At 47.1% G+C, this 27,854-nt stretch overlaps 11 non-coding genes and 9 pseudogenes across 11 annotated transcripts; all 20 read right to left on the reverse strand.

Annotated features, from left to right (window-relative positions):
- Positions 1–1,443: 1,443 nt before the first annotated feature.
- Positions 1,444–1,666, reverse strand: LOC143499907 (U2 spliceosomal RNA; annotated as a pseudogene).
- A 163-nt stretch (positions 1,667–1,829) lies between these two features.
- On the reverse strand, positions 1,830–1,948 carry LOC143500062 (U5 spliceosomal RNA). The gene has a single exon (XR_013126594.1). It is a non-coding gene; the product is annotated as a U5 spliceosomal RNA (small nuclear RNA).
- Positions 1,949–2,631: 683 nt separating this feature from the next.
- Positions 2,632–2,846, reverse strand: LOC143499888 (U2 spliceosomal RNA; annotated as a pseudogene).
- Positions 2,847–3,459: 613 nt separating this feature from the next.
- On the reverse strand, positions 3,460–3,578 carry LOC143500063 (U5 spliceosomal RNA). The gene has a single exon (XR_013126595.1). It is a non-coding gene; the product is annotated as a U5 spliceosomal RNA (small nuclear RNA).
- A 684-nt stretch (positions 3,579–4,262) lies between these two features.
- LOC143499735 (U2 spliceosomal RNA) lies at positions 4,263–4,453 on the reverse strand. The gene has a single exon (XR_013126342.1). It is a non-coding gene; the product is annotated as a U2 spliceosomal RNA (small nuclear RNA).
- Positions 4,454–4,616: 163 nt separating this feature from the next.
- On the reverse strand, positions 4,617–4,735 carry LOC143500064 (U5 spliceosomal RNA). The gene has a single exon (XR_013126596.1). It is a non-coding gene; the product is annotated as a U5 spliceosomal RNA (small nuclear RNA).
- Positions 4,736–5,418: 683 nt separating this feature from the next.
- Positions 5,419–5,649, reverse strand: LOC143499864 (U2 spliceosomal RNA; annotated as a pseudogene).
- A 5,872-nt stretch (positions 5,650–11,521) lies between these two features.
- Positions 11,522–11,640, reverse strand: LOC143500065 (U5 spliceosomal RNA). Its single transcript, XR_013126597.1, has one exon. It is a non-coding gene; the product is annotated as a U5 spliceosomal RNA (small nuclear RNA).
- A 684-nt stretch (positions 11,641–12,324) lies between these two features.
- On the reverse strand, positions 12,325–12,534 carry LOC143499887 (U2 spliceosomal RNA; annotated as a pseudogene).
- Positions 12,535–18,680: 6,146 nt separating this feature from the next.
- Positions 18,681–18,799, reverse strand: LOC143500067 (U5 spliceosomal RNA). The gene has a single exon (XR_013126599.1). It is a non-coding gene; the product is annotated as a U5 spliceosomal RNA (small nuclear RNA).
- Positions 18,800–19,483: 684 nt separating this feature from the next.
- Positions 19,484–19,703, reverse strand: LOC143499892 (U2 spliceosomal RNA; annotated as a pseudogene).
- A 609-nt stretch (positions 19,704–20,312) lies between these two features.
- On the reverse strand, positions 20,313–20,431 carry LOC143500068 (U5 spliceosomal RNA). Its single transcript, XR_013126600.1, has one exon. It is a non-coding gene; the product is annotated as a U5 spliceosomal RNA (small nuclear RNA).
- A 685-nt stretch (positions 20,432–21,116) lies between these two features.
- LOC143499863 (U2 spliceosomal RNA) lies at positions 21,117–21,342 on the reverse strand (annotated as a pseudogene).
- Positions 21,343–23,284: 1,942 nt separating this feature from the next.
- Positions 23,285–23,507, reverse strand: LOC143499908 (U2 spliceosomal RNA; annotated as a pseudogene).
- A 163-nt stretch (positions 23,508–23,670) lies between these two features.
- Positions 23,671–23,789, reverse strand: LOC143500069 (U5 spliceosomal RNA). Its single transcript, XR_013126601.1, has one exon. It is a non-coding gene; the product is annotated as a U5 spliceosomal RNA (small nuclear RNA).
- Positions 23,790–24,472: 683 nt separating this feature from the next.
- Positions 24,473–24,687, reverse strand: LOC143499890 (U2 spliceosomal RNA; annotated as a pseudogene).
- Positions 24,688–25,300: 613 nt separating this feature from the next.
- Positions 25,301–25,419, reverse strand: LOC143500070 (U5 spliceosomal RNA). The gene has a single exon (XR_013126602.1). It is a non-coding gene; the product is annotated as a U5 spliceosomal RNA (small nuclear RNA).
- A 686-nt stretch (positions 25,420–26,105) lies between these two features.
- LOC143499736 (U2 spliceosomal RNA) lies at positions 26,106–26,296 on the reverse strand. Its single transcript, XR_013126343.1, has one exon. It is a non-coding gene; the product is annotated as a U2 spliceosomal RNA (small nuclear RNA).
- Positions 26,297–26,459: 163 nt separating this feature from the next.
- On the reverse strand, positions 26,460–26,578 carry LOC143500071 (U5 spliceosomal RNA). Its single transcript, XR_013126603.1, has one exon. It is a non-coding gene; the product is annotated as a U5 spliceosomal RNA (small nuclear RNA).
- Positions 26,579–27,261: 683 nt separating this feature from the next.
- On the reverse strand, positions 27,262–27,492 carry LOC143499865 (U2 spliceosomal RNA; annotated as a pseudogene).
- Positions 27,493–27,854: the final 362 nt, after the last annotated feature.

The following is a 27,854-nucleotide window of genomic DNA, read 5'->3' on the forward strand; positions in this document are numbered from 1 at the left end:
CCCCCTCTTCCGTTACCGTCTCTGGTGGGAAGGGGTCCTCCTCCATAGTCCCCAGACAGATCACGCTGGGCCAGACTGACTTCTTAGGTGTCGAGGACTGAGATGGCCCAACCTCCGCCTCTTCCGTCTGGGGGGGTGGGGGGGTGGATTTCCTCTCCTTCCTCTGACGCCCCCCCTCCTCCTTGGGAGGGGTCAGCCCCGTCCTATTTCTCTTCCTGGAGGTGCCGGGAGTAGCCTTCTTCGGCTGCCCGGCCGGTCTGGACCCATCTCTCTGGGGAGGGGGAGCACACAACAAGTGAGTAGACTTCTTCCTTACCTCCCCCTCCCTCGAACGCTCCTCTTCACCCGGGACTGCATCTACGTCGTCTCCCCGGCCGGTCCCCGTTGCAATCCCCTCATCTGCTGTAGCTGGTGTTCCGGGCCCGGCCGGGGGTCCCGTTGGGGCCTCCCCGGAGGGCGCCGCAGTGGTCTTCCTGCTCCTGCCCCCTGCCACCGCCGACGCATAGGAAAAGCCAGCGCTGGGGCAGGAGCGCTCCAGATGTCCCTCACCGCGGCATCTCCTGCACCTCCGGGGGCCCTTGCAGTCCCGGGCCACGTGTCCCGGGTCCAGACAGTTATGACACTTCCGGCCCGGGCAGCTCTCCTCCTTGTGTCCATACTCCCGGCACACTCTGCAGTGGTCGGGCTGACCCCTGTAAAACAAATAGCCACGATTAAAACCCAAGGAGAAGAGGGCTGGAGGATGTACCACACCTCCCTGGCCGTCTTCTTTAAAAGTCATAAAAAACTGACGACGGCCGTTCCAGACCCCCAGCTCGTCCCGCACAAACTTCTCCCCCGGGTGGACCTCCCCGTAGTTCTGGAGGAACCTGCGGATATGCTCCGTGGGGACATACGGGTTGAACATGTGGGTAGTGACCAGACGGCGGCCCTCCACCCACAGAGGTTCCACCACGAAATGTTTACCCACGGGATGTTCCTTCAGCTCATCCCTCCGCCCCAGGGCACGTTGGTAAACCTCGGCAGAGTTGAAGGTGACCTCAAAATAGGCCTGGGGCCCATTGCGCTGGGCGCAGATCAAGTCCCAGACCTGGATCCCCAGAGCCTCTCGCAGCACCTCCCTTATGAAGGGGACCCTCTCAATGAAGGGGGGCCCCTCTCCACCGGGAGCCCAGCGGAACCTGGCCGTATTGAGCAGGCCTCCCCCTGCTCCCAAGCCAGGCCCCGCCGGGTAAGCTGCTGTCGGCCCCGAGGTCCCGGCTGGCTGACCGCCACCCAGCGCCGGTGCCGCAGACTCACCATCGGCCATCCTCTCCCCCCCTGCCGGGCGGCCCGGAGCAGAGAGAAGCCGCAGTTCCTCCACTGGTCCCCGGGGGATTGTTCAGAAGTCCACCCGGGATCCTCCAAGCCGGCGAGACGAGCCTAAAAACAGGAGGAGGAGCTGGGCGGTTCCCAAGCGGTGGTCGGTGGGCAGTGCCACCAGACCGATTGCTCATTAGGTTCCGCCCAGACTCCTCCTGTTAAAAAAACACAGAAAAAACAGAGAGGTTAAAATGCAGGCATAGAAACAAGCATGTAAAAGCTGTAGTAAAAGTCTAAAACAGTATATAAAAACTGATAAGAACAGATACTACACTTGATCTTAGCCAAAAGGCCGAGAAGCGATAACCTGAAATGGGCGCTGGCCTGGGCGCCGGCCTCGCCGGCACAGGCCTCCCCTCCGCGGAGACAGCGCCCTTCCTTCCTTCCAGCCGTACGTACGCTCACCCTTCCCTTCGTGCCACGCCCACCCCTACGTTTATACACATTCTCATTGTACAGATTGTTGCGGCCCTGCCCGGAGGCAGAGCGCTCCAAAAAATCAATTTGACTCTTTGACGTTCCCCTCCACGGAAATCTTTAGTAAAAGGCGAAAGATTTGTGCGTGAATGAAGAGAAACCCGAGCTATAGCCATGTAGGCTCAGGCGTCCCGCTACGCCAACCTAAAGCCTAGCTCGTTTGTTCGCGGTAACAAGGGAGGAGCCTGCGGGGCTGTGGCTTGTTGGCAACATCAGGCAGGCAGGCAGGCAGGCAGGCAGGCAGGGCTGGCAGGCTATAATGGAGAGAGAGAGAGAGAGAGGAGGGGAAAAAACAGTAACAATCTCAAAAAAAAAAAAAAAAAAAAAAAAAAAAAAAGAACAAAAACGGAGGGAAAACTGCAAACCGCCGAAAGGGGAGTGGCCTCCGCTCGCACTGCATTTGTGACCAGCTGACAAGGCAGTGAGAGAGACAGAGACCACTCACTCCCCTTCATTCTTACTTATTCTGGTTTTTTTTAAAGGAGTGAGCGCTTTTGGCTGCTTTGTTTTATTTATTCACACAGACAGACAGACAGAGACAGACAGACAGACAAATCAACCAACAAATGTAAAAATAAAGTTTTATAATATTATATATATATATATATATATATATATATATATATATATATATATATATATATACATACACACACACACACACACACACACACACACACACACACACACACACACACACACACACACACACACATATTACAAATTCATTAAAATAAACAGGCTGATCATACCATACAACCAGCAACAAACTCTTTCTTTTCCACACGTTTAGGAAGGTGCACCGTTCCTGGAGGTACTGCAATACCAGGTCGATGCGTGGGGCGAACGGGGCAAGCCCCTGTTTCGCCTCCCTGTTCTAAAAATCCATTTAATATGAAGTCCTCATATAGAGGACGTATCAGATATTAAACTGATAAGAACAGATTTTTTTTTTTTTTTTTTTTTTTTTTTTTTTATTGGTTATTGTCACAAGTTTCACAATAAATGCATGTTCACAAGATTACATTTGTCTCTTTGTCATTTTTTCTGCATATGTATGTACATAAATTTGTTAAAAGAAATGGGGTTGTAGCACAAGTTTTGTTAAAACGATAAAAACATTTTTGTAATAAATAAGCAGCATCTTAAGATACGCAGATGAGTGCTTAAATTGTCTTATGAGTCAGTAATGATGCAATACAGTTTTGTATCTTATAAAACCATATTTTCAAATACACATTTTCTCCCTTACTCCCACTTGTCTGTCCCATATTATAATTGAACTGTCCATGCAGGGGGTGGTTCCACACTGGTGGCGGGAGGTGGGCGGGGGAGCCTGGTCCAGGTCACCCCGCCCACCCGGCCTCTCCAACAGCACAGACCCACTTCCAGGCCACCCAGCGGAGATCCTCTTAAACCACGGCGTGCTGCTCCTCTGTAGTAGGCCGAGAAGCGATAACCTGAAATGGGCGCTGGCCTGGGCGCCGGCCTCGCCGGCACAGGCCTCCCCTCCGCGGAGACAGCGCCCTTCCTTCCTTCCAGCCGTACGTACGCTCACCCTTCCCTTCGTGCCACGCCCACCCCTACGTTTATACACATTCTCATTGTACAGATTGTTGCGGCCCTGCCCGGAGGCAGAGCGCTCCAAAAAATCAATTTGACTCTTTGACGTTCCCCTCCACGGAAATCTTTAGTAAAAGGCGAAAGATTTGTGCGTGAATGAAGAGAAACCCGAGCTATAGCCATGTAGGCTCAGGCGTCCCGCTACGCCAACCTAAAGCCTAGCTCGTTTGTTCGCGGTAACAAGGGAGGAGCCTGCGGGGCTGTGGCTTGTTGGCAACATCAGGCAGGCAGGCAGGCAGGCAGGCAGGCAGGGCTGGCAGGCTATAATGGAGAGAGAGAGAGAGAGAGGAGGGGAAAAAACAGTAACAATCTCAAAAAAAAAAAAAAAAAAAAAAAAAAAAAAAAGAACAAAAACGGAGGGAAAACTGCAAACCGCCGAAAGGGGAGTGGCCTCCGCTCGCACTGCATTTGTGACCAGCTGACAAGGCAGTGAGAGAGACAGAGACCACTCACTCCCCTTCATTCTTACTTATTCTGGTTTTTTTTAAAGGAGTGAGCGCTTTTGGCTGCTTTGTTTTATTTATTCACACAGACAGACAGACAGAGACAGACAGACAGACAAATCAACCAACAAATGTAAAAATAAAGTTTTATAATATTATATATATATATATATATATATATATATATATATATATATATATATATATATACATACACACACACACACACACACACACACACACACACACACACACACACACACACACACACACACACACATATTACAAATTCATTAAAATAAACAGGCTGATCATACCATACAACCAGCAACAAACTCTTTCTTTTCCACACGTTTAGGAAGGTGCACCGTTCCTGGAGGTACTGCAATACCAGGTCGATGCGTGGGGCGAACGGGGCAAGCCCCTGTTTCGCCTCCCTGTTCTAAAAATCCATTTAATATGAAGTCCTCATATAGAGGACGTATCAGATATTAAACTGATAAGAACAGATACTACACTTGATCTTAGCCAAAAGGCCGAGAAGCGATAACCTGAAATGGGCGCTGGCCTGGGCGCCGGCCTCGCCGGCACAGGCCTCCCCTCCGCGGAGACAGCGCCCTTCCTTCCTTCCAGCCGTACGTACGCTCACCCTTCCCTTCGTGCCACGCCCACCCCTACGTTTATACACATTCTCATTGTACAGATTGTTGCGGCCCTGCCCGGAGGCAGAGCGCTCCAAAAAATCAATTTGACTCTTTGACGTTCCCCTCCACGGAAATCTTTAGTAAAAGGCGAAAGATTTGTGCGTGAATGAAGAGAAACCCGAGCTATAGCCATGTAGGCTCAGGCGTCCCGCTACGCCAACCTAAAGCCTAGCTCGTTTGTTCGCGGTAACAAGGGAGGAGCCTGCGGGGCTGTGGCTTGTTGGCAACATCAGGCAGGCAGGCAGGCAGGCAGGCAGGCAGGGCTGGCAGGCTATAATGGAGAGAGAGAGAGAGAGAGGAGGGGAAAAAACAGTAACAATCTCAAAAAAAAAAAAAAAAAAAAAAAAAAAAAAAGAACAAAAACGGAGGGAAAACTGCAAACCGCCGAAAGGGGAGTGGCCTCCGCTCGCACTGCATTTGTGACCAGCTGACAAGGCAGTGAGAGAGACAGAGACCACTCACTCCCCTTCATTCTTACTTATTCTGGTTTTTTTTAAAGGAGTGAGCGCTTTTGGCTGCTTTGTTTTATTTATTCACACAGACAGACAGACAGAGACAGACAGACAGACAAATCAACCAACAAATGTAAAAATAAAGTTTTATAATATTATATATATATATATATATATATATATATATATATATATATATATATATATATACATACACACACACACACACACACACACACACACACACACACACACACACACACACACACACACACACACATATTACAAATTCATTAAAATAAACAGGCTGATCATACCATACAACCAGCAACAAACTCTTTCTTTTCCACACGTTTAGGAAGGTGCACCGTTCCTGGAGGTACTGCAATACCAGGTCGATGCGTGGGGCGAACGGGGCAAGCCCCTGTTTCGCCTCCCTGTTCTAAAAATCCATTTAATATGAAGTCCTCATATAGAGGACGTATCAGATATTAAACTGATAAGAACAGATTTTTTTTTTTTTTTTGACAATGTTTATTGAGTCTTTACACCAATAAATACAACGTCACTTTTATGTTAAAAAAACAGCATACACATTGGATAAAAAGATGGTTAAAAGACACAATCGTCATGCATTTTAAAACCATTTTTACAATCTTTTCTCTTTTAAAAGCCACATCCTTGCATCTGTTAAAATAGTACATAAAAGGTTTTATTATAGAAGCATTTTAAAAGCCCTTAAAGTCCAAAACAGTTTAATATCATAAAACCTTTTCAATGTCAAATTCACTACTTTGTGTATTGTCCTTTTCAGATGTATTGCAAACCCTGCTCCCCCCCGTCCAAGACCACAAGGAGAGAGGAAGGCGGAGATGAACCCAGCCGGGAGGCCGAGGTGCGTGCATCCGCAGCTCCTCCCGCCCTCCGTCGAGGTCCCTTCCTGTGCGTCTCCAGAGGAAGTCCTCCCCTGAGCCCGCTGTCTCCTTTCAGGCATCCCTGTCCCCTCAGGAAACGTCGGCGGGAGCCCCGGTCGGTGGTGGCAGGGACCCCCCTGCGTGTGACCTCGGCCCCCTCCTCCAAATGGCGACGCCCGGCGCCACCTGCAGCGTTGTTGTTACCATCCTTTTCATAGCGTGGAGGGGCACCGTGACGCGCTTCCCCACCAGCAGGTTGCGGGAGGTCCACAGTGCGGCCGTCACGCTTGTAAGGGTGAGCCAGAGTGCCTTGAATTCTTTTGATGGTAACTTTTCTACACCCTGGCCCACCCCGTTCACCGCTAACCGGTAACTTTGCGGGTGGACCTCCCCTGCTGGCAGGCTTGGGCATTCCAGGGGGCCGATCGCGGCCCACAGGTCCCTGGCCACGCTGCACTCCCAAAGGACGTGCCGCACGGTCTCAGGCTGGCCGCAGCCTGGCCGTGGGCACACTGCCGTTGCCCCCATGCCCCGGGAGTGCATCACCGCCCGGACCGGGAGGACTTCATGGGCCACCATCCAGGTAAGGTCCTTCTGTTTGTTCCGGAGGGCCGGGTGGGCCGCATTCGCCCACACTCTCCGAGCCTCCGCCGTCGTCATCCCCACCACTCTGCTCACCTCCTCACGATCCTGAACAAGGGAGACCAGGGTTTTAGCATTTGTCATTTCTTGTACTGTGCATTTCTCCAAATCATACTTTTTTAAGAATTTTTTAATAAAAAGGTACTCGTGTGGCAGTTTAAAAGATACTGGCGTTCTCAGGTCTGGTTTTAAAATGCCTATGGTTTGCAAATAAGACCCCATCCAGAACCGAGCCATGATGGCTGTCTTGGTCCTGGATGGGGAAGTCGCATGTGCTATGTGTGCTGCTGTAAATTTGCTGCCTAAAAACAGGTGGGGGTCTGGGAGCCCCTTCCCTCCATTTTCAGGTCTCTTCTTTACTGTCTCTCTTCTCAGGCGCTCCCACTTGGACCCCCACAGGAAGTAAAAGATCGCCCGATCCAAACCTAAAAGAAAGCTCCTTGGAGGACTAAAAACAGAGCACAGTAATAAAAGCAAAGGTAAGATCACTGCTTTTATTACTAAAATTTTCCCTTCTAAAGTCAATTGTCGTAATCCCCACAGTCCAAGTCTCTGTCTAACTTTCCCTAAGGTTGTTGTCCAATTTCCACTCCCTCCTCCTGCCCGGTCAAATTTCACCCCTAAAATCCTGATGTTTGTTTCTTTAAAATTTACCCCTAAAACAGTTGGTACGTTCGTCCATGGTCCAAAGAGCTGTGCCTCAGTCTTGTCTCGGTTCAGTTTGGCTCCAGAGGCCCTCCCAAACCATTCTGTTACCTCTAGGGTCCTCTGGGCTGACACCATATCGGTGCATAAAACTGTCACGTCATCCATATATAGTGAACATGTCACCGTCAGTCCCCCTGGCAGAGTCAGTCCGTTGATCCATTGGTCCCTTCTCAAGATTTGCGCCAGTGGTTCCATGCATGTGACGAACAGGAGCGGGGATAAGGGACAACCCTGCCGTACTCCTGAGCGAATAGTAATCGCCTTGGAGAGGTGCCCATTTACCAGAATTCTGCTATTGATGTCGTTATACAGCAGGCCCACCCATGCTATAAACCTCCCCGGGAACCCCATCTTTTGCAGTACCTGAAACAGGTACTGGTGTGAGACCCGATCAAAAGCTTTTTCGAAATCTAAATTTAGTGCTAATAACCGGATGTTTCTGTCTCTCACATAACAGATGGAGTCACGGATCAGGATCAAGTTGTCCGTGATCCTCCGCCCCGGCACTGCGCAAGCTTGATCTGGGTGAATCACGTCTTCTAAAACCAATGACATTCGTCTTGCTAAAATTCTGCTAAAAAGCTTACAATCAACGTTTAAAAGTGTGATAGGTCTCCAATTTCTGATCTCTGATTTTTCTCCTTTTTTGTGCAGCAGAGTCACTATCCCTGACCTAAAACTGTCAGGTAAAACGTCACAAGTCTGGAAGTCTGTAAAAATACATAAAAGGTCCCCTACTAAAATGTCCCAAAAGGTTCTATAAAACTCCACGGGGAGCCCATCCTCTCCCGGGGACTTCCCTGTTTTAAAACCTTTTAAAACATTTTGTAGCTCTTCTGTCGTAAAATCTGTGGTTAAAAGTTCTTTATCTTTTACTGTGTTTTCCAGGAACTGTATCACTTCATTCATTGTATCTGTGTTTGTCTGTTTTTCCCCATATAATTCCTCATAAAATTTTTCCACCACCCCCATGATCCCTTGGTTTGTGTTTATTGTTTGGCTCTCTTCTTTTAATTCGGTAATCCCTCCCCCCCGTGCCATTGTTTTCTTAAAAAAGTATCGTGTACATTTTTCTCCATCTTCTAATTCCTGCTCTTTACACAACATAATATGTGCTTTGCTCTTCTCCTCCATTAAAAGCCTCATTTCTTCTTTTACTTGTTTTATCTCATCTTTAAAATCCTGACCATGGTTTTCCAAATTAAAATACCTCTGCAACCGTTTTTGCAGCCCCAACATGCGTCTTTCCTGTTTTTTCTTTTTAAAACTTCCCACCCTTCTAAAAAAAGTCTTGGTCCTCCCCTTAACCATCTCCCACCATTGTGCTCGTGTACTGTACAAGTCTTGGAGGGACTGCCAAAGCTTGTACTGCTCCCTGTAGTCTTCCCTTATTTCTTCTTCCAACAACAGGGAGCAGTTCAGCTTCCACAGCCCTCCCCCTGCCGTCACATCTGTGGGAAAGGATAGGGTGCAAGATAGCATGGCGTGATCTGAAAAAAAAGCAGGAGTTAATCTAGCATCCAATGGCGGGCAGTCACGAGTAAAGATGTAGTCTATGCGGGAGGCCCGGGACCCATCACCACTTGACCAGGTGAAGCCCTCCTCCCGTGGATGCATGGTCCGGTAACAGTCGACTAATTTAAAATCCACTTTCAGGTTGGTCAACCTCCCAGACGTTTTATCTAATTTAAAACCATCTCCCACATTTTTTCTGTCTTTCCCAGTTAAAACACAGTTAAAATCCCCGCCCACTATCAAAGGATCCCTCCCCAGCATGTGGGGCTGCAAATCCCCAAACAATTCGTACCTTTCTTCTTTTTCATTAAAACCATACACATTTAAAACCTTAAAATCCCTCCCTAAAAAATGCAAATTGGCTAAAAGGGCCCGCCCATCCCTCACCACGGTGCAGTCCTTCACCACAATCCTAGGATTCTTAATTAAAATTGCAACACCATCAGCCTTATTGTAGTGCGATCCACTCCAGAGGGAGGGACCTGCAGCCCAACGCTGCTCCCACTCTCTGTAAGATTTCAGAAATGGGATCGCACACTCTTGTATTAAAAACACATCTGCATTTACTGTTTCTAAAAATGACAGAATACTCTGTGCTCTTAGGGGTGCCTTCACACTTCTCACATTTATGGTGACGATTGTGAGAGACATGAGCACGTTTAAAAGAAGGAAAAAACCCAACATCGTGGTCATACAGGGATAATACCTTTTAAAACAATAAAATCCATAAAAACCTAGTCGTCTTCCTCAATTCCTAAAACCACCTCCATTTTCTTCCTGCTGGGGTGGAAAAAATCCAGTACTGGGGTGTACTCTACCTCTGTTCGGGTGGGGGTGGAGGTTCTCTCTCTCCCCGGTAGATGTAGGAAGGAGACCTCGTTTGGTGAGCCACCCGGCCAACAAGGGTCTGACCTCTCTGATGGAGGGGTGTCCTCGTCTGCTGCAGCTCTCTGCTTTTTCTCCGTCTCGTCTGTCAAAGGAGACTCCGCCGGCCTTTTTCCCACCTGGGCACTCGGGAGCCAGGTGTCTAGCTCCCCCTCTGAGCCTTGTGTGCTCATTTCTCCTGTTGTTGGGGGTGAATAGAAAAAGTTGTCCCCCCCCCCAATTCCCTCTTCCATACTTATTTCACATTGTTCAGATTGTGGGCTTACCTCTGGGTCCTTCTCTGGTTCCTTCTGTTTGTCAGCCATTTTCTTTTTTGCCTTGCTGTTCTCCGCCATTTTGTCCCTTTTTGCCCCACTACTTGGCCCCTCCCCTTTTTCCTGTTCCCCTCCCCCTCCCTCCTGTCTATGCATGGCCGGCCCCTCTCTTACCTGGTCCGATTTTTTCTGAGCCTGGGGAGGGGGTGGGGTTTTCCCTGCTGGTTCCGCCCTTGGCTCCTCCCCTTCCTGCTTCTTCTTCTCCTCAGCCATCTTGTCTCCTTGTGTACCATGCTGGGCGGCCATCTTGGTTGTTTTAAGCTTGTTAGCAAACGATTGTGGGCAGTCTCTAAAGAGATGGTTATCGGCTCCACACAAATTACATTTTCTGCCATTGGGACATGCCTCAAATGTGTGCCCGGTTTCTCTGCATTTGCCACAGAAAACTTTGGAGCATGCCTCCGCTAAGTGCCCCATCTCCCCGCACCTCCTACAAACCTTGGGCATTCCCTGATAAAAAATATAACCCCTGTTTTCCCCCAATACAATTGTTTGTGGCACTGCTTTTAACCCCATGTATCCATTGACATCTTCCCATTGCTGTATAGGAACCCGCCAAGAACACGTCCATATACCGTCCTCGTCCACCATTTTTACTGCATTCCCTGTTACAGTGCAATATCTGCCAAGCCAAGCACAAATATCCTCTGGGCTCACTGTCTCATTAAACATTCTTACCGTCGCCGTCTTTCTTGTATAGTCCGTCAATTTTTCTATTTTAAACAGTTCAAAGTGTTCCTTTACCTCTTGCAACCTCATCCAATACGTATTCAAAAAAGCCGCTGTGCAAAAACTTACATCAAAACCTTTATTCTGTGGGAGTGTTATGATACAATTTAGCTCTATTGGGCTAGCCCCAAGAATTCCCTGCACATATTTTCTAGAAAAGTCGAGTCTAGAGGGTATAGTTAGTCCGTCAGTCCTTGGTAAAAAAGAGAAGCGCACACTGTGGTGCCTCCTAGTGCCGGCACGGGCAGCCGACATGTTGGAGGCACCACCCCTAAAATTCACTACTAAAAAGTCCAATAAATAGTCAAATAAATAGTCAAATAAATAGCTAAAAACCAGTCTAAAAGTTGTAAAAATAGTTCAAAACAAGTCTAAGATCACAGTTTAAGAACAAATTTTAGTTAAACCTTGTAAAAAAAGGAATTCCTAAAACAGTTCTAAAAACTCACTTACCTTGTTCTTGAACTTTAAAGATTTCCACACTGACCGTGTAGAGAAGTTTTCCTTTGTAGCTTTCAGCAAAGCCTACAGCTCCAAAGGTCGATCCCCGTCTCGTCCTCTTGATCTTAGCCAAAAGGCCGAGAAGCGATAACCTGAAATGGGCGCTGGCCTGGGCGCCGGCCTCGCCGGCACAGGCCTCCCCTCCGCGGAGACAGCGCCCTTCCTTCCTTCCAGCCGTACGTACGCTCACCCTTCCCTTCGTGCCACGCCCACCCCTACGTTTATACACATTCTCATTGTACAGATTGTTGCGGCCCTGCCCGGAGGCAGAGCGCTCCAAAAAATCAATTTGACTCTTTGACGTTCCCCTCCACGGAAATCTTTAGTAAAAGGCGAAAGATTTGTGCGTGAATGAAGAGAAACCCGAGCTATAGCCATGTAGGCTCAGGCGTCCCGCTACGCCAACCTAAAGCCTAGCTCGTTTGTTCGCGGTAACAAGGGAGGAGCCTGCGGGGCTGTGGCTTGTTGGCAACATCAGGCAGGCAGGCAGGCAGGCAGGCAGGCAGGGCTGGCAGGCTATAATGGAGAGAGAGAGAGAGAGAGGAGGGGAAAAAACAGTAACAATCTCAAAAAAAAAAAAAAAAAAAAAAAAAAAAAAAAGAACAAAAACGGAGGGAAAACTGCAAACCGCCGAAAGGGGAGTGGCCTCCGCTCGCACTGCATTTGTGACCAGCTGACAAGGCAGTGAGAGAGACAGAGACCACTCACTCCCCTTCATTCTTACTTATTCTGGTTTTTTTTAAAGGAGTGAGCGCTTTTGGCTGCTTTGTTTTATTTATTCACACAGACAGACAGACAGAGACAGACAGACAGACAAATCAACCAACAAATGTAAAAATAAAGTTTTATAATATTATATATATATATATATATATATATATATATATATATATATATATATATATATACATACACACACACACACACACACACACACACACACACACACACACACACACACACACACACACACACACATATTACAAATTCATTAAAATAAACAGGCTGATCATACCATACAACCAGCAACAAACTCTTTCTTTTCCACACGTTTAGGAAGGTGCACCGTTCCTGGAGGTACTGCAATACCAGGTCGATGCGTGGGGCGAACGGGGCAAGCCCCTGTTTCGCCTCCCTGTTCTAAAAATCCATTTAATATGAAGTCCTCATATAGAGGACGTATCAGATATTAAACTGATAAGAACAGATTTTTTTTTTTTTTTTTTTTTTTTTTATTGGTTATTGTCACAAGTTTCACAATAAATGCATGTTCACAAGATTACATTTGTCTCTTTGTCATTTTTTCTGCATATGTATGTACATAAATTTGTTAAAAGAAATGGGTTTGTAGCACAAGTTTTGTTAAAACAATAAAAACATTTTTGTAATAAATAAGCAGCATCTTAAGATACACAGATGAGTGCATAAATTGTCTTATGAGTCAGTAATGATGCAATACAGTTTTGTATCTTATAAAACCATATTTTCAAATACACATTTTCTCCCTTACTCCCACTTGTCTGTCCCATATTATAATTTAACTGTCCATGCAGGGGGTGGTTCCACACTGGTGGCGGGAGGTGGGCGGGGGAGCCCTGGTCCAGGTCACCCCGCCCACCCGGCCTCTCCAACAGCACAGACCCACTTCCAGGCCACCCAGCGGAGATCCTCTTAAACCACGGCGTGCTGCTCCTCTGTAGTAGTTGAGGTGCGTCGGCACGCAGCGAGGGCCGTGGCGGGCGGCCCTTGATCCTGCCTAACTGGTCCCGGCACCCCCCTCCGAATGACGGTGGGCTGCATAGTTGCGCTGACAGGCCTCCACCAGCTTTAATCGGCCCCGGATTGGCAGCTCCACCCGTTTCCCCACCAACAGGTTTCTGGTCACCCAAATGGCGTCTTTTACGCTGTTAAGGGTGGGCCAGAGCATCGAAAACACGGCTGGTGAGATGTGTTGGCTCCAGCCCACCCCGTTTACCGCTTCTCGGTATCCAAGCGTGGTGGGTACCCCTGCTGGCAGGCTCGGGCACCACAGGGTGCCGGTTCGTGACCATAGATCTTGGGCCGCTCTGCACTCCCAGAGCGCATGCCGCACGGTCTCGGGCGCGCCACACCCTGGCCGCGGGCAGATCGGGTTCCTTGCCATGCCCCGGGAGTGCATCACGGCCCTCGCCGGGAGGATCTCATGGGCAGCCATCCAGGATAGGTCTTTGTGCCTGTTCAAGAGGGCCGGGTGGGAGGCATTCTTCCATATGATCCTGGACTCAGCCTCCCCAAGCCCCCTCACCCGCACCACCGGCTCCTGATCCTGCACACAGGACAAAATAGTTTTGTGATGCATTAAAGTTTGCACAGTTTCCCCTTCCAATTTAAAATGCTTCATAAAACGTGGGATCCCCTCATATATTTTTGGCAGCTTAAAACTTATAGGTATCCTCAAATCCACTTTTAGCATTTTAAGCTGGCGTAAATACCTCCCCATATGGAACTTTACCCAAGCCCCTGTTTTAGTACCCTCTTCTGTAGTTCCATATTTAAAATGTGTATTTAAAAAACAGCTGCCTAAAAACAAATAAAAATCTGGAACTCCTCTTCCTCCGTTTTCTGGTTTTCTCTTCACTACTTCACGTTTCAAGCGTTCCCATTTAGATCCCCATAGGAAGTAGAATACTGCCCGTTCAACCCCTAGGATCACTGTCCTTGGTGGGAAGAAGACACATGAAATCAATAAAAACAAGGGTAAAATCACAGTTTTAATCACCAGGATTTTTCCTTCCCATGTCAACTGTCTCATCCCCCAGTATCCTAATTTTTTCTTCACCTTTGCTAAAATCCCACCCCAATTTCCTGTTCCCCCCCCTTCCTCATCAAAACATACTCCTAAAATCTTAATGTTTGCTGGTTTCACACTGACTTGCAACCCTCCCAGCCGTTCCTCCCCCCATGGCCCGTATAGCTGCGCTGTGGATTTGTCTCTATTTAATTTTGCCCCTGATGCCCTGCCAAACCACTCTGTTAAAACAAAAGCCCTTTCTACTGACCTAGTATCACTGCAAAGAACATTCACATCATCCATATAGAGGGCACACCGCGCTTCCTGTCCCCCACTCCCTGGGATTCTTACCCCTCGGATCCACTCATCCTGCCTAAGCATTTGTGCCAAAGGTTCTACTCCCACCACGTACAACAAGGGAGATAGCGGACAGCCCTGACGGACACCGCGACGTACTGCTATCGCTTTTGACAGTAACCCATTTACCATTATTCTACTTGTAGCATTTTTGTACAGCAGTTCCACCCACTTAATAAACCGCCCTGGAAAGCCCACCTTTTGCAGTACTTGAAACAAGTACTGGTGCGAGAGCCGATCAAAAGCCTTCTCAAAATCCAAGTTTAACACAATAAGCCTCATATTTCTGTCTCTCGCATGACAGATAGTGTCTCTAATCAGAATCAGGCTGTCCGTGATCTTCCTTCCTTGTACTGCACATGCTTGGTCGGGGTGTATGATGTCTTTTAAAACCCGTGACATACGTTTTGCTAAAATCTTACTGAATAACTTAAAATCAGCATTTAAAAGAGTGATTGGCCTCCAATTTTTCAGTTCTTTTTTATTCCCTTTTTTTAAAAAGCAGTGTGACAAAACCTTCATTAAAATCCCTCGGTGCTTCCCCCAACTTATCTAATTCTCTAAAAACTTCTAAAACATCCTGTCTTAAAATATCCCAAAATGCCCTATAAAACTCACACGGGAGCCCGTCGGCACCCGGGGACTTCCCTGTTTTAAAACCCTTTAAGCCTTTATCCATTTCCAAATCTGTAATATCTTCTGCCAAAGCCTTTGTGCTTCCAACTTGTGTTTTTATTTGGTTTAAAACCTCTCTCAATACTTCATTATCTATCTTTTCTGCAGTGTATAACTTAGTATAAAAGGTCTCCACCTCCCGTATCACCTCCTCCGTACCCTTTGCCTCTTTTCCTTCACCAATAGTCAACCCTGTTAAAACTGTTCTCTTTTCCATAACCCGTTTGAAAAAGAACCTTGTACATTTCTCCCCTTTTTCAATTTCCTCTGCCCTTGCCCTTAGCATCACCCCTTTGCTCTGTAATGTAGCCAACTCACACATTTCCTTTTTTACATCTTCTATTTCATCATTAAAATCATATCCTTTGTTTACCTGTTCAAAATACCTTTGTAGTCTCTTTTGAAGACCAGCCATTTGTCGGTTTCGTTTCACTTTAATCTCCCTTCCCACCCTCTTAAAAAAATTTGCTACTTTCTCTTTTATATTAATCCACCACTCCACTTTGGTATCATAAAAAACCTGTAATGTTTTCCACTGCTCATATTCCCTTCTAAACTCCGCCTGTATAGTTTTATCAGCCAATAGGGAACAGTTTAATTTCCATATCCCCGCCCCTACTCTCACACCATCTTCGAGTAATATTGTGCTTTGCAGCATAGCGTGGTCAGAAAAAAACACTGGTTTAACCGTTGTCCCCTCTATTGTGCTTCCCCTGGTAAAAACATAATCAATACGAGAAGCCTTTGTCCCATCTGGGCTTCTCCATGTAAAACCAGGCGCTCTTGGTTGCACATGTTTAAAACAATCTGTCAACTTAAAATCTTTAATCAATTCCCGTAGGTACCGTGATGTTTTATCTAATTTAACATCTCTCTCTTTACGTAGCCGCCCTGCCTCTTCTAACACACAGTTAAAATCTCCTCCCATAACTACTGGCATATTTCCCATTAAATGTACTCGCAATTGCTCCAATTGTTCCCACCTTTCATGTTTGTCAGTAAAACCATACATATTTAAAACCTTAAGATCCAATCCTAAAAAATCTAAAACTACCAATAAAATCCGCCCTTCTTGTATTCTTACTACCTTCTTAATAGTTATATTTGGATTTTTAATTAAAATTGCCACCCCATCAGCTTTATTATAATTTGACCCACTCCAGATAGATTGCCCCACCCGCCATTTCTCCTCCCACTGCCTATATGATTTCAGATAAGGTAAGGAACATTCCTGCAACAGGAAAATATCTGCCTGTTCCTTGCTTAAGAAATTTAAAACACTTTCAGCACGGATTGGGGATTTAATGCTTCTTACATTAATGGTAGTGATTGTAAGTGCCATAATGATGAGAAGTAAGTGCTGTAAGCTTAAGCCAGTAAAGTAGAAAGGAGGGAGCATAGAACCCATACCTTCTTGGTTTTATTATTCCACTAACCAACCTTTATTTAATCCTTATTCGGCACTTCATCTATCACCATTGATACTGCTTCTTCCTTCACTGTTTTTCCTTTCTTCCAGTCCCGCTCCCGTCTCTTCCCTCGCTGTACACCGGGTTGCACTACCTCCTTCTGTGGAGTAGATGACCTAATGGGGATGTTCAAAAAGGAAATTTTGTTTGGCGACTCAGTGGGCCATATCCTATTTGGAGAATCGGACGAGGTCCCCAGCTCCTCCTCTGCTCTTGTCCTCTTCTCCATCGGGTCCGCCAAGGGGGATTCTGCCATCCGTTTGGCAACCTGTGCACAAGGCAACTCCTCCTCCTCATCCATATTAGTTGTATTTGCCCCAAGGTCTAAACTTGCCTTGTCCCCCCCCTCCTCGGATTGGCTTTGTTCTACACTATGTCTGTCTTCCTCATTTATTCCTGGATTGTTTTCTACTTCTACCTCATTTCCACTTACCCTTATTTTTTTCCCCTGTCTTGGTCTTGGTACTGGTACTGGATGTGACTGAACTCCTTTTCCTGTGCCTGGTTCTGCCCTTTTTTCCTTTACTAGTTCCTTTTGTAAGGTAGCTGCTCTGCTCGGCATATCTAAAAAGGACAATTCATCCAGTGGCTCAGGAGTCCACACCCTGGCTGATTTTGGATCCTCTCCCCCTCCCCCTTCTGTACCTGACCCCATAGAGGGAAATTCTGCTCCACTTCCTTCTGTTTCCCCCACTCCTTGTGTCTGTCCTTCCCCCTCCTTCCCTCTATTTCCTGTTTCTCTCTCCACTGTACTTACCTCTCTTACCTCTTGGGGTGCCCCCTGCTGGGGAGGCTGTGGATTGCTCCTACCTCTGCTTGGCCCCGCCTCCGGCTCCTCCTCCACTTCCTGCTCCCTCTCCCCTGCCATTTTGTCCTCTGGATTGCCATGCTTGTCGGCCATCTTGGACTTCTTGAGTTTGTTGGCAAACGAGTCAGGGCAATCCCTGTAGAGGTGGTCTGAGCTTCCACATAAATTGCACAGTCTGCCATTGGGACATTCTTCAAACGTGTGCCCAATTTCCCTGCACTTGCCACAAAATATTTTAGTACATGCTTCTGCGAAATGCCCCATGTCTCCACACCGCCTGCATGTCTTAGGCATTCCCTGGTAAAAAACATGACCCCTATTTTCTCCTAACACAATCATTTGTGGTAAGTGTTTCAAACCCATGTAACTGTTCTTTTCCTCCCATTGTTTGATGGGAACCCTCCACGCACATGTCCAGATACCATCATCGTCTAGAACTTTTGCAGCATTTCCCATTACTATGCAAAACCTACTCAGCCATGCACATATATCCTCAGAACATACGGTCTCATTAAACATTCTTACTATTACCGTTTTTCGTGTGTAGTCTGTCAATTTTTCTATGTTAAACAGTTCAAATTTGTCTTTAGCATTTTCAAGCCTCACCCAGAAATCATTTAACAATGCTGCTGAGCAAAAACTAACGTCGAAACCTTTGTTCTGAGGTAGTGCAATTATACAGTTGAAGGCATTTGGGCTAAACCCCAGAATCTTTTGCATGAACTTTCTAGAGAAGTCAAGTCTAGACAAAATTCCCCTTTCCTCCCCCCTTGCTTTTAGGTAAAACCGCACGCTGTGGTGCCTCCTTGTGCCGGCACGTGCTGCCGACATTTTGGAGGCACCCACAGCTTTAAATTAACTTAAAATTTAACTTTGCACTAAAACCACAATAAGTTAAATAAATAGACGAATAAATAGGTAAAATCTTAAAAGACCTTACCTGTTGTTGTCTTCAAATTCAAAAATACCACCAACCTACACAAAAGAAAATACTCACAAACAAGACAAGAATTACAATAAATTCCAGCAATACTGTTATTCACCACCAAAAGGACAATATACTCTCTAAAGAAAATGGCCGCTGCCACTGAAAAGACTGCCGCCTTCCTTTCCCAGAGAGTCGATCGCAACTCCACCCCTTGATCTTAGCCAAAAGGCCGAGAAGCGATAACCTGAAATGGGCGCTGGCCTGGGCGCCGGCCTCGCCGGCACAGGCCTCCCCTCCGCGGAGACAGCGCCCTTCCTTCCTTCCAGCCGTACGTACGCTCACCCTTCCCTTCGTGCCACGCCCACCCCTACGTTTATACACATTCTCATTGTACAGATTGTTGCGGCCCTGCCCGGAGGCAGAGCGCTCCAAAAAATCAATTTGACTCTTTGACGTTCCCCTCCACGGAAATCTTTAGTAAAAGGCGAAAGATTTGTGCGTGAATGAAGAGAAACCCGAGCTATAGCCATGTAGGCTCAGGCGTCCCGCTACGCCAACCTAAAGCCTAGCTCGTTTGTTCGCGGTAACAAGGGAGGAGCCTGCGGGGCTGTGGCTTGTTGGCAACATCAGGCAGGCAGGCAGGCAGGCAGGCAGGCAGGGCTGGCAGGCTATAATGGAGAGAGAGAGAGAGAGAGGAGGGGAAAAAACAGTAACAATCTCAAAAAAAAAAAAAAAAAAAAAAAAAAAAAAAAGAACAAAAACGGAGGGAAAACTGCAAACCGCCGAAAGGGGAGTGGCCTCCGCTCGCACTGCATTTGTGACCAGCTGACAAGGCAGTGAGAGAGACAGAGACCACTCACTCCCCTTCATTCTTACTTATTCTGGTTTTTTTTAAAGGAGTGAGCGCTTTTGGCTGCTTTGTTTTATTTATTCACACAGACAGACAGACAGAGACAGACAGACAGACAAATCAACCAACAAATGTAAAAATAAAGTTTTATAATATTATATATATATATATATATATATATATATATATATATATATATATATATATATACATACACACACACACACACACACACACACACACACACACACACACACACACACACACACACACACACACATATTACAAATTCATTAAAATAAACAGGCTGATCATACCATACAACCAGCAACAAACTCTTTCTTTTCCACACGTTTAGGAAGGTGCACCGTTCCTGGAGGTACTGCAATACCAGGTCGATGCGTGGGGCGAACGGGGCAAGCCCCTGTTTCGCCTCCCTGTTCTAAAAATCCATTTAATATGAAGTCCTCATATAGAGGACGTATCAGATATTAAACTGATAAGAACAGATTTTTTTTTTTTTTTTTTTTTTTTTTTTTTTTATTGGTTATTGTCACAAGTTTCACAATAAATGCATGTTCACAAGATTACATTTGTCTCTTTGTCATTTTTTCTGCATATGTATGTACATAAATTTGTTAAAAGAAATGGGGTTGTAGCACAAGTTTTGTTAAAACGATAAAAACATTTTTGTAATAAATAAGCAGCATCTTAAGATACGCAGATGAGTGCTTAAATTGTCTTATGAGTCAGTAATGATGCAATACAGTTTTGTATCTTATAAAACCATATTTTCAAATACACATTTTCTCCCTTACTCCCACTTGTCTGTCCCATATTATAATTGAACTGTCCATGCAGGGGGTGGTTCCACACTGGTGGCGGGAGGTGGGCGGGGGAGCCTGGTCCAGGTCACCCCGCCCACCCGGCCTCTCCAACAGCACAGACCCACTTCCAGGCCACCCAGCGGAGATCCTCTTAAACCACGGCGTGCTGCTCCTCTGTAGTAGGCCGAGAAGCGATAACCTGAAATGGGCGCTGGCCTGGGCGCCGGCCTCGCCGGCACAGGCCTCCCCTCCGCGGAGACAGCGCCCTTCCTTCCTTCCAGCCGTACGTACGCTCACCCTTCCCTTCGTGCCACGCCCACCCCTACGTTTATACACATTCTCATTGTACAGATTGTTGCGGCCCTGCCCGGAGGCAGAGCGCTCCAAAAAATCAATTTGACTCTTTGACGTTCCCCTCCACGGAAATCTTTAGTAAAAGGCGAAAGATTTGTGCGTGAATGAAGAGAAACCCGAGCTATAGCCATGTAGGCTCAGGCGTCCCGCTACGCCAACCTAAAGCCTAGCTCGTTTGTTCGCGGTAACAAGGGAGGAGCCTGCGGGGCTGTGGCTTGTTGGCAACATCAGGCAGGCAGGCAGGCAGGCAGGCAGGCAGGGCTGGCAGGCTATAATGGAGAGAGAGAGAGAGAGAGGAGGGGAAAAAACAGTAACAATCTCAAAAAAAAAAAAAAAAAAAAAAAAAAAAAAAGAACAAAAACGGAGGGAAAACTGCAAACCGCCGAAAGGGGAGTGGCCTCCGCTCGCACTGCATTTGTGACCAGCTGACAAGGCAGTGAGAGAGACAGAGACCACTCACTCCCCTTCATTCTTACTTATTCTGGTTTTTTTTAAAGGAGTGAGCGCTTTTGGCTGCTTTGTTTTATTTATTCACACAGACAGACAGACAGAGACAGACAGACAGACAAATCAACCAACAAATGTAAAAATAAAGTTTTATAATATTATATATATATATATATATATATATATATATATATATATATATATATATATATACATACACACACACACACACACACACACACACACACACACACACACACACACACACACACACACACACACACATATTACAAATTCATTAAAATAAACAGGCTGATCATACCATACAACCAGCAACAAACTCTTTCTTTTCCACACGTTTAGGAAGGTGCACCGTTCCTGGAGGTACTGCAATACCAGGTCGATGCGTGGGGCGAACGGGGCAAGCCCCTGTTTCGCCTCCCTGTTCTAAAAATCCATTTAATATGAAGTCCTCATATAGAGGACGTATCAGATATTAAACTGATAAGAACAGATTTTTTTTTTTTTTTTTATCCTTTTATTCAACAATTACATGATCAGTACAGTGTACACAATCATAAAAGTGTTTCCTTTTAAAAACACATTCAAATCTACATACTGCCCAAAAATCAAACAATACAATACAACTCTAAAATTTGCTTCTCAAATCTTAAAATTGGTGTTTACGAAACTGTATCAAATATAAATCTGATACCTAAAACCAAATTAAGATCACTCCATAAAATATCAAATACAAAAAAATACAATAGACATGCTTCTGTTTTACGGCCTCATCACAGTGGGGCCTGCGCCCTCAACTGTGCTGCTGTATATGTCTGCAACATCTCAGCTCTAATTTGCTCATACGCCTGACGATCTGTGTACCCCTTCCTCCGCCTATCAGCTAGTATATGTGGCCGACCATGAACTGGGTCAAATAAGGCCATCATTACTGGTGTATGGGGCCCAATAGGCGGAAAGGGGGAGGGGATGTCCTCTTCTATACTTGTCTCCTCGTCCTCCTCTGAGTCAGATGGAGACCCTTCATCATCGTCTGGTGGGGGCCGGACATCTCCTCCTTGGTCCTCCCCCTCTTCCGTTACCGTCTCTGGTGGGAAGGGGTCCTCCTCCATAGTCCCCAGACAGATCACGCTGGGCCAGACTGACTTCTTAGGTGTCGAGGACTGAGATGGCCCAACCTCCGCCTCTTCCGTCTGGGGGGGTGGGGGGGTGGATTTCCTCTCCTTCCTCTGACGCCCCCCCTCCTCCTTGGGAGGGGTCAGCCCCGTCCTATTTCTCTTCCTGGAGGTGCCGGGAGTAGCCTTCTTCGGCTGCCCGGCCGGTCTGGACCCATCTCTCTGGGGAGGGGGAGCACACAACAAGTGAGTAGACTTCTTCCTTACCTCCCCCTCCCTCGAACGCTCCTCTTCACCCGGGACTGCATCTACGTCGTCTCCCCGGCCGGTCCCCGTTGCAATCCCCTCATCTGCTGTAGCTGGTGTTCCGGGCCCGGCCGGGGGTCCCGTTGGGGCCTCCCCGGAGGGCGCCGCAGTGGTCTTCCTGCTCCTGCCCCCTGCCACCGCCGACGCATAGGAAAAGCCAGCGCTGGGGCAGGAGCGCTCCAGATGTCCCTCACCGCGGCATCTCCTGCACCTCCGGGGGCCCTTGCAGTCCCGGGCCACGTGTCCCGGGTCCAGACAGTTATGACACTTCCGGCCCGGGCAGCTCTCCTCCTTGTGTCCATACTCCCGGCACACTCTGCAGTGGTCGGGCTGACCCCTGTAAAACAAATAGCCACGATTAAAACCCAAGGAGAAGAGGGCTGGAGGATGTACCACACCTCCCTGGCCGTCTTCTTTAAAAGTCATAAAAAACTGACGACGGCCGTTCCAGACCCCCAGCTCGTCCCGCACAAACTTCTCCCCCGGGTGGACCTCCCCGTAGTTCTGGAGGAACCTGCGGATATGCTCCGTGGGGACATACGGGTTGAACATGTGGGTAGTGACCAGACGGCGGCCCTCCACCCACAGAGGTTCCACCACGAAATGTTTACCCACGGGATGTTCCTTCAGCTCATCCCTCCGCCCCAGGGCACGTTGGTAAACCTCGGCAGAGTTGAAGGTGACCTCAAAATAGGCCTGGGGCCCATTGCGCTGGGCGCAGATCAAGTCCCAGACCTGGATCCCCAGAGCCTCTCGCAGCACCTCCCTTATGAAGGGGACCCTCTCAATGAAGGGGGGCCCCTCTCCACCGGGAGCCCAGCGGAACCTGGCCGTATTGAGCAGGCCTCCCCCTGCTCCCAAGCCAGGCCCCGCCGGGTAAGCTGCTGTCGGCCCCGAGGTCCCGGCTGGCTGACCGCCACCCAGCGCCGGTGCCGCAGACTCACCATCGGCCATCCTCTCCCCCCCTGCCGGGCGGCCCGGAGCAGAGAGAAGCCGCAGTTCCTCCACTGGTCCCCGGGGGATTGTTCAGAAGTCCACCCGGGATCCTCCAAGCCGGCGAGACGAGCCTAAAAACAGGAGGAGGAGCTGGGCGGTTCCCAAGCGGTGGTCGGTGGGCAGTGCCACCAGACCGATTGCTCATTAGGTTCCGCCCAGACTCCTCCTGTTAAAAAAACACAGAAAAAACAGAGAGGTTAAAATGCAGGCATAGAAACAAGCATGTAAAAGCTGTAGTAAAAGTCTAAAACAGTATATAAAAACTGATAAGAACAGATACTACACTTGATCTTAGCCAAAAGGCCGAGAAGCGATAACCTGAAATGGGCGCTGGCCTGGGCGCCGGCCTCGCCGGCACAGGCCTCCCCTCCGCGGAGACAGCGCCCTTCCTTCCTTCCAGCCGTACGTACGCTCACCCTTCCCTTCGTGCCACGCCCACCCCTACGTTTATACACATTCTCATTGTACAGATTGTTGCGGCCCTGCCCGGAGGCAGAGCGCTCCAAAAAATCAATTTGACTCTTTGACGTTCCCCTCCACGGAAATCTTTAGTAAAAGGCGAAAGATTTGTGCGTGAATGAAGAGAAACCCGAGCTATAGCCATGTAGGCTCAGGCGTCCCGCTACGCCAACCTAAAGCCTAGCTCGTTTGTTCGCGGTAACAAGGGAGGAGCCTGCGGGGCTGTGGCTTGTTGGCAACATCAGGCAGGCAGGCAGGCAGGCAGGCAGGCAGGGCTGGCAGGCTATAATGGAGAGAGAGAGAGAGAGAGGAGGGGAAAAAACAGTAACAATCTCAAAAAAAAAAAAAAAAAAAAAAAAAAAAAAAGAACAAAAACGGAGGGAAAACTGCAAACCGCCGAAAGGGGAGTGGCCTCCGCTCGCACTGCATTTGTGACCAGCTGACAAGGCAGTGAGAGAGACAGAGACCACTCACTCCCCTTCATTCTTACTTATTCTGGTTTTTTTTAAAGGAGTGAGCGCTTTTGGCTGCTTTGTTTTATTTATTCACACAGACAGACAGACAGAGACAGACAGACAGACAAATCAACCAACAAATGTAAAAATAAAGTTTTATAATATTATATATATATATATATATATATATATATATATATATATATATATATATATATACATACACACACACACACACACACACACACACACACACACACACACACACACACACACACACACACACACATATTACAAATTCATTAAAATAAACAGGCTGATCATACCATACAACCAGCAACAAACTCTTTCTTTTCCACACGTTTAGGAAGGTGCACCGTTCCTGGAGGTACTGCAATACCAGGTCGATGCGTGGGGCGAACGGGGCAAGCCCCTGTTTCGCCTCCCTGTTCTAAAAATCCATTTAATATGAAGTCCTCATATAGAGGACGTATCAGATATTAAACTGATAAGAACAGATTTTTTTTTTTTTTTTTTTTTTTTTTTTTTTATTGGTTATTGTCACAAGTTTCACAATAAATGCATGTTCACAAGATTACATTTGTCTCTTTGTCATTTTTTCTGCATATGTATGTACATAAATTTGTTAAAAGAAATGGGGTTGTAGCACAAGTTTTGTTAAAACGATAAAAACATTTTTGTAATAAATAAGCAGCATCTTAAGATACGCAGATGAGTGCTTAAATTGTCTTATGAGTCAGTAATGATGCAATACAGTTTTGTATCTTATAAAACCATATTTTCAAATACACATTTTCTCCCTTACTCCCACTTGTCTGTCCCATATTATAATTGAACTGTCCATGCAGGGGGTGGTTCCACACTGGTGGCGGGAGGTGGGCGGGGGAGCCTGGTCCAGGTCACCCCGCCCACCCGGCCTCTCCAACAGCACAGACCCACTTCCAGGCCACCCAGCGGAGATCCTCTTAAACCACGGCGTGCTGCTCCTCTGTAGTAGGCCGAGAAGCGATAACCTGAAATGGGCGCTGGCCTGGGCGCCGGCCTCGCCGGCACAGGCCTCCCCTCCGCGGAGACAGCGCCCTTCCTTCCTTCCAGCCGTACGTACGCTCACCCTTCCCTTCGTGCCACGCCCACCCCTACGTTTATACACATTCTCATTGTACAGATTGTTGCGGCCCTGCCCGGAGGCAGAGCGCTCCAAAAAATCAATTTGACTCTTTGACGTTCCCCTCCACGGAAATCTTTAGTAAAAGGCGAAAGATTTGTGCGTGAATGAAGAGAAACCCGAGCTATAGCCATGTAGGCTCAGGCGTCCCGCTACGCCAACCTAAAGCCTAGCTCGTTTGTTCGCGGTAACAAGGGAGGAGCCTGCGGGGCTGTGGCTTGTTGGCAACATCAGGCAGGCAGGCAGGCAGGCAGGCAGGCAGGGCTGGCAGGCTATAATGGAGAGAGAGAGAGAGAGAGGAGGGGAAAAAACAGTAACAATCTCAAAAAAAAAAAAAAAAAAAAAAAAAAAAAAAAGAACAAAAACGGAGGGAAAACTGCAAACCGCCGAAAGGGGAGTGGCCTCCGCTCGCACTGCATTTGTGACCAGCTGACAAGGCAGTGAGAGAGACAGAGACCACTCACTCCCCTTCATTCTTACTTATTCTGGTTTTTTTTAAAGGAGTGAGCGCTTTTGGCTGCTTTGTTTTATTTATTCACACAGACAGACAGACAGAGACAGACAGACAGACAAATCAACCAACAAATGTAAAAATAAAGTTTTATAATATTATATATATATATATATATATATATATATATATATATATATATATATATATATACATACACACACACACACACACACACACACACACACACACACACACACACACACACACACACACACACACACATATTACAAATTCATTAAAATAAACAGGCTGATCATACCATACAACCAGCAACAAACTCTTTCTTTTCCACACGTTTAGGAAGGTGCACCGTTCCTGGAGGTACTGCAATACCAGGTCGATGCGTGGGGCGAACGGGGCAAGCCCCTGTTTCGCCTCCCTGTTCTAAAAATCCATTTAATATGAAGTCCTCATATAGAGGACGTATCAGATATTAAACTGATAAGAACAGATACTACACTTGATCTTAGCCAAAAGGCCGAGAAGCGATAACCTGAAATGGGCGCTGGCCTGGGCGCCGGCCTCGCCGGCACAGGCCTCCCCTCCGCGGAGACAGCGCCCTTCCTTCCTTCCAGCCGTACGTACGCTCACCCTTCCCTTCGTGCCACGCCCACCCCTACGTTTATACACATTCTCATTGTACAGATTGTTGCGGCCCTGCCCGGAGGCAGAGCGCTCCAAAAAATCAATTTGACTCTTTGACGTTCCCCTCCACGGAAATCTTTAGTAAAAGGCGAAAGATTTGTGCGTGAATGAAGAGAAACCCGAGCTATAGCCATGTAGGCTCAGGCGTCCCGCTACGCCAACCTAAAGCCTAGCTCGTTTGTTCGCGGTAACAAGGGAGGAGCCTGCGGGGCTGTGGCTTGTTGGCAACATCAGGCAGGCAGGCAGGCAGGCAGGCAGGCAGGGCTGGCAGGCTATAATGGAGAGAGAGAGAGAGAGAGGAGGGGAAAAAACAGTAACAATCTCAAAAAAAAAAAAAAAAAAAAAAAAAAAAAAAGAACAAAAACGGAGGGAAAACTGCAAACCGCCGAAAGGGGAGTGGCCTCCGCTCGCACTGCATTTGTGACCAGCTGACAAGGCAGTGAGAGAGACAGAGACCACTCACTCCCCTTCATTCTTACTTATTCTGGTTTTTTTTAAAGGAGTGAGCGCTTTTGGCTGCTTTGTTTTATTTATTCACACAGACAGACAGACAGAGACAGACAGACAGACAAATCAACCAACAAATGTAAAAATAAAGTTTTATAATATTATATATATATATATATATATATATATATATATATATATATATATATATATATACATACACACACACACACACACACACACACACACACACACACACACACACACACACACACACACACACACATATTACAAATTCATTAAAATAAACAGGCTGATCATACCATACAACCAGCAACAAACTCTTTCTTTTCCACACGTTTAGGAAGGTGCACCGTTCCTGGAGGTACTGCAATACCAGGTCGATGCGTGGGGCGAACGGGGCAAGCCCCTGTTTCGCCTCCCTGTTCTAAAAATCCATTTAATATGAAGTCCTCATATAGAGGACGTATCAGATATTAAACTGATAAGAACAGATTTTTTTTTTTTTTTTGACAATGTTTATTGAGTCTTTACACCAATAAATACAACGTCACTTTTATGTTAAAAAAACAGCATACACATTGGATAAAAAGATGGTTAAAAGACACAATCGTCATGCATTTTAAAACCATTTTTACAATCTTTTCTCTTTTAAAAGCCACATCCTTGCATCTGTTAAAATAGTACATAAAAGGTTTTATTATAGAAGCATTTTAAAAGCCCTTAAAGTCCAAAACAGTTTAATATCATAAAACCTTTTCAATGTCAAATTCACTACTTTGTGTATTGTCCTTTTCAGATGTATTGCAAACCCTGCTCCCCCCCGTCCAAGACCACAAGGAGAGAGGAAGGCGGAGATGAACCCAGCCGGGAGGCCGAGGTGCGTGCATCCGCAGCTCCTCCCGCCCTCCGTCGAGGTCCCTTCCTGTGCGTCT

The sequence above is a fragment of the Brachyhypopomus gauderio genome, unplaced genomic scaffold (genome assembly GCF_052324685.1).
Source record: "Brachyhypopomus gauderio isolate BG-103 unplaced genomic scaffold, BGAUD_0.2 sc136, whole genome shotgun sequence".
Taxonomy (NCBI): Eukaryota; Metazoa; Chordata; class Actinopteri; order Gymnotiformes; family Hypopomidae; genus Brachyhypopomus; species Brachyhypopomus gauderio.